Consider the following 6,052-nt stretch of genomic DNA (forward strand, 5'->3'; position numbering starts at 1 on the left):
TCTTCTATTCAATGAAATAAAGACCTTGCTAAAATTTATCAAGATGTTTGCAACTTCAGCCTGCAAACTTAAGACAATTGGAGTCATGAAATGTTTTTGTAGGAAATTGTATTAGGTGATGAAAATTGTGACTAATATTTTTCTTGTAAGGTATAAGTGGTGACACCAATATATATCCTTTTTCTTTGTTTTCCAAAAGTTCTAAAAGCCAAGGACAGCTTTTGTTTTTTGAGATGTATGTTATGATTGGTTATGTTATTTCTTCAAAAGATTAATGCAACCACCCATATGTAATTAGAGTGCATTTAGTAATAGTTTTACAAACCTACATACAATATGAAGCATTTTATGCAACTCTAGAATTCTAAGCACTGCAACTCAGACACTGATGACAACACCAAACTCCTCAGGCTAACACAAATGAAAGACACATAAATACTTATATCAAATACAATTTTATGGGAGCATAAAAGAAGGAAACTGTGACAGAACATGAATTTACCTGCTGATACTGAGAGAGTTGGCTGGTGTAGGGGGCACTCTGGTAGCATGTGCAATATGTACAACGACACGGAATTACGGAACAACGTAATTAGCTCAAGAACTGCTAGTAGTTAAGTGCGTCTGAACATAGGAAATAAAGTAGGGAAGAGTGGAAGAGGTAGCTGGAGAAGCATACATATTAGAAACAGCCCCAGCAGGAATGTTGTTGAGCATTCAAGATAGTCTCAGAGAGGGCAGTTAGTAAATGGGTTAGTGCCGTCACATAGGCAAACTTCTGAGCTCAGGCAGTGATGATGGAATATAGAAAGAGAGGGAGAGTATCAAGAGCTACTAAAGAAGTGGAGTTCACAGAAGTTAGTGGATGTGAACTGTGGAGGAGAGGAGTTGAGAGCGTTCCTGGATTAATGGTTTGGATGACTGGTTTTCATGAATGGGGTCAATCACAGAAAGGAAAAACAGGTGAAGACAATTACTTTGGCCTGATAAGTTGGGCAAACCTGTAAAAATAGAGATAAGTGTCCTGGCAGGTGACTATACAAGGCAGAAAACCAGGTATGAGGTCTGGGTTGGAGCTCATGTGTAAAAGTTCATCCGTGTTTAGCAAAAGCCAAGGGAGTGTTGGAAATCGCCTATGGGGGGAGCAAAGAGTAGCAGGAGAAGAAAATCAAGGAGGAAACACTAGGAAGAATAAATATTTATAGGACAGTCAGAGTAAACCAAAATTTGACTTCTGGTTTAAGATGGTCCGGTTAGATATTTTCCAACATCCTATTACAATAATAATAAAAGTTCACAGGAAGATGAAAAATTGCTGTAACCTTAGAAACAAACATCACAAACCTCCATTTCGTAAAGTCTGTGAGAAATTTTCCACAAAATACAGACCATATGGAAACAATTTCCGAAAAAATAGCAACCTATACACACATGTATTGATCTCCGAAACAAATCTGTGGGTTCAGATAAGAACTAGCTGAAATTTTATGAGAATGGAAGGAAGTGAATTTTTTTTTTTAATTTTTTTATTAATCAAAAAAAAGAAAAGAAATTAACACAACATTTAGAAATCATTCCATTCTACAAATGCACTCAGTAATTCTTAGTATCATCACATAGATGCATGATCATCATTTCTTAGTACATTTGCATCGATTTAGGAAAAGAACTAGCAAAACAGCAGAAAAAGATATAGAATGTTAATATAAAGAAGAGAATTAAAATAATAATACTAATAATATATATATATATAAAGGAAAAAGAAAAAAACAAAAACAAAAGATACAAACACACAAACAAACAAACAAAAAACCATATTTCAGGTACAGCTTCATTCAGTGTTCCAACCTAGTTACATTACACTTAGGTATTATTGTGCTGTCCATTTTTGAGTTTTTGTATCTAGTCCTGTTGCACAGTCTGTATCCCTTCAGCTCCAATTACCCATTATCTTACCCTGTTTCTAACTCCTGCTGGTCTCTGTTACCAATGATATATTCCAAGCTGATTCTCGAATGTCGGTTCACATCAGTGGGACCTTACAGTATTTGTCCTTTAGTTTTGGGCTAGACTCACTCAGCATAATGTTCTCTAGGTCCATCCATGTTATTACATGTTTCATAAGTTTAGTCTGTCTTAAAGCTGCATAATATTCCATCGTAGGTATACGCCACAGTTTGTTTAGCCACTCGTCTGTTGATGGACATTTTGGCTGTTTCCATCTCTTTGCAATTGTAGATAATGCTGCTATAAACACTGGTGTGCAAATGTCCGTCTGTGTCTTTGCCCTTAAGTCCCTTGAGTAGATACCTAGCAGTGGTATTGCTGGGTCGTAATCCATTCTGCCATTCTATGTCTTTTGATTGGGAAATTCAGTCCATTAACTTTTAGTATTATTACTGTTTGGATAATATTTTCCTCTACCATTTTGGCTTTTGTATTATATATATCATATCTGATTTTCCTTCTTTCTACACTTTACTCCATACCTCTCTCTTCTGTCTTTTCGTATCTGACTCTAGTGCTCCCTTTAGTATTTCTTGCAGAGCTGGTCTCTTGGTCACAAATTCTCTCAGTGACTTTTTGTCTATAAATGTTTTAATTTCTCCTTCATTTTTGAAGGACAATTTTGCTGGATATAGGAGTCTTGGTTGGCAGTTTTTCTCTTTTAGTAATTTAAATATATCATCCCACTGTCTTCTAGCTTCCATGGTTTCTGTTGAGAAATCTACACATAGTCTTATTGGGTTTCCCTTGTATGTGACAGATTGTTTTTCTCTTGCTGCTTTCAAGATCCTCTCTTTCTCTTTGACCTCTGACATTCTAACTAGTAAGTGTCTTGGAGAACGCCTATTTGGGTCTATTCTCTTTGGGGTGCGCTGCACTTCTTGGATCTGCAAATTTAGGTCTTTCATAAGAGTTGGGAAATTTTCAGTGATAATTTCTTCCATTAGTTTTTCTCCTCCTTTTCCCTTCTCTTCTCCTTCTGGGACACCCACAACGCGTATATTTGTGCGCTTCATATTGTCATTCAGTTCCCTGATCCCCTGCTCAAGTTTTTCCATTCTTTTCCCTATAGTTTCTGTTTCTTTTTGGAATTCAGATGTTCCATCCTCCAGTTCACTAATTGTAGCTTCTGTCTCTTTAGATCTACCATTGTAGGTATCCATTGTTTTTTCCATTTTTTCTTCTTTGTCCTTCACTCCCATAAGTTCTGTGATTTGTTTTTTCAGATTTTCTATTTCTTCTTTTTGTTCAGCCCATGTCTTCTTCATGTCCTCCCTCAATTTATTGATTTCATTTTTGAAGAGTTTTTCCATTTCTGTTCGTATATTCAGCATTAGTTGTCTCAGCTCCTGTATCTCATTTGAACTATTGGTTTGTTCCTTTGACTGGGCCATATCTTTAATTTTCCGAGCGTCATCCATTATTTTCTGCTGGTGTCTGGGCATTTGATCAGATTTCCCTGGGTGTGTTACGCAGCTGGTTGAAAGCTTTTTCTGTGAAATCTCTGGGCTCTGTTTTTCTTTTCCTGCCCAGTAGGTGGCGCTCGTGGCGCTCGTCTGTCTGCACGGCAGTCGGCCCGGGAAACCGCGCGTGGAGGCGGGGGTCGCTGGCCGCCACGGCTTGGGAGAGTGCCGGTCCTAATTGCCCAGCTGGCCCGAAACGCCAAGCGTGACGGGAGGGCCCCGCTATCCAACGTTCCCAGTCAGACCGGGGAGCCACGTGCGTGGAGGGGACCCCAGTCGCCAGCCACCCCGGCCGGGAAAACGCACGCCCCTCGGGTATCTCACCGCAGCAGATTCTCCCTGCCCGTTCAGCTGTTCCAGAATGGGGTACGCTGTCTTTTTGGTCTCTGTCGTGACTCCGGGAGCTGTTTCGTATTGTTTCTGTTTCTTTAGTTGCTTTTCTGGAGGAGGAACTAAGACCCGCGCGTCTTACTAAGCCGCCATCTTCTCCGGAAGTCAGGAAGTGAATTTTAAAACAAGAAAAACAGCAGGGAAAACATTAAAGGTGCATTAAGAATATGCAATGATATATCAATTTCATTATGGGCATTTACTCAATAGGAATGAGCATTTATATTCACCATGAAATACATATATATATATTCACCAAGCTCTTCACTGTTCATAGCTTTAGTCAAAGTAACCGAGAACCAAAAACAACCACAATGTCCACTAAGAGTAGAATGTAGCTGCTTTCTGCCCTCGGGCAGAGCTCGCTCCTCTAAGAGGCCCCCAGCGCCGTGTTTGTAAGTGGGGAGGCCCAGCCAGGACCCCCGCAGGCCCACCAGGCAGGGGCACATAGGGCTGCTTATCGGACCTATGGGCTTCGACTCATATGGACATCAGCATGCTGCAGAACTTCCAGAGGAGGTTCCCAGCAGGTGAATGAGCTTCTGACTGTGTTGCAAAAGCCTCCCTGTTGGGCCTGTGGACTGTGGTGCTGTGTTCACACTGAAGTCAGATCCTTTCCCATGGGACTGAAGTAGAGGCGCCAGTGGCTCTGGAACAATTTGGGCAGTGTACACAGAGCTGACATCTGGAGGCTTAAGGCGCAGATGGAAGACGGTGGAGGAGAACTGTGTACCCGAGACAACTGAGTCAGGGCCCCACACCTAAGCTGCCAGACAATTCCTCCTTCAGCTAACTGCATGATTTCAGGCAGAGACCCTGAGAACCTGAATTTTCTAATCTGCAAAAGGAGCAAATAAGGTGAAAGGTCATGGACAACTACACATGGCTGGCCATCCACCAGCCAGGCTCTGCTGCTTTCATCCTGTTGGGATTCTTCAGTCAATACTAACATCCAACTCTTCTTATTGTAGTGATTTTTGTGATTTTCCTGCTGACTTTGGAAATACCGTATTGATCCTTTTGGTATACTCTGATGCCTACCTATTTCACACACCTATGTAATTTTTCATCAGCCAGTTGTGTCTTGTGGACATGATGTACATTTCTAGCACCATGCCTAAGATGCTCACAGGTGTGAATAAGATCTTAGTCCCAGAATGTGGGATACAAATGTTCTTCTATGTGACCCTAGTAGGTTCAGAATATTTCCTTCTAGCTGCCATGGCCTATGATTGGTATGAGTCCATCTGCATCCTCTCTGCTACACTGTCCTTGTGAACAGTAGTCTGTCTCCTCCTGGCATCTGGCTGCTGGTTCGGTGGCTCAGTGGATGGCTTCCTGTTCACGCCCATCACCATGACCTTCCCTGTCTGCAGATCTTGGAAGATCCATCACTTCTTCTGTGAAGCCTCTGCCATCATTGTGTTTTCCTGCTCTGACGCCCTACTCTGTGAGACTCACGTGTACCTGTGCTGTGTCCTCATGCTCCTCATCCCTATGACATTCATTTCAGGCTCTTATTGCTTCATCATCCTCACCATCCATAGGGTGAACTTGGCAGTGGGCCAGAAGAAAGCCTTCAGCACCTGTTCCTCCCGCATGATTGTGGCCACCCTGTTCTCTGGGGCTGCCACCTACACTGACATTCTCCCCAGCTCCCACCACACTCCAGAGAAAGACATGGTGGTCTCTTTCTTTTACACCATACTCACTTCTGTGCTAAACACTTCACTCTATAGTCTTAGGAATGAGGATGTCACAGGGCCTCTGAAGAAAATTTTGAATGTGCGTCCTGCCTTTCAAAAAACTATGAAGTAGGAAATTTAGGGAGGAACCATTTTTTTCTTCTCTTTACACACAAGAATTTTGGAATCGTGACAATGTTATTCCCATTGAGACATGCTACTCTCAAATCCTGTATTCCATCTCATTGTCTTTTAGAGTGTTTCCCTTTACTAGAAAACAATTCATTATTATACTGATTCTCCATTCAAAATGTATTATACAAATGTATTGTATTGCTGTTACATTTACTAAAGTTGATAACAGCATTGTGATTCCATAGGAAATATGTAATTAATGTATTTGCTGGTAAAAGTTCCTGAGCTATGCAATTGAATCAAGAAATGGAGACAGAAAGAAAAATAATCAAAAGGGCATAATGTTAATCTATATTATCAACAGCCGGGTCT

The 6,052-nt window shown here is 41.1% G+C and overlaps 1 pseudogene; it reads left to right on the forward strand.

Annotated features, from left to right (window-relative positions):
* Nucleotides 1-4,728: 4,728 nt before the first annotated feature.
* LOC143669825 (olfactory receptor 2T29-like) lies at nucleotides 4,729-5,678 on the forward strand (annotated as a pseudogene).
* Nucleotides 5,679-6,052: the final 374 nt, after the last annotated feature.

The sequence above is a fragment of the Tamandua tetradactyla genome, chromosome 26, assembly GCF_023851605.1.
Source record: "Tamandua tetradactyla isolate mTamTet1 chromosome 26, mTamTet1.pri, whole genome shotgun sequence".
NCBI classification, from domain to species: domain Eukaryota; kingdom Metazoa; phylum Chordata; class Mammalia; order Pilosa; family Myrmecophagidae; genus Tamandua; species Tamandua tetradactyla.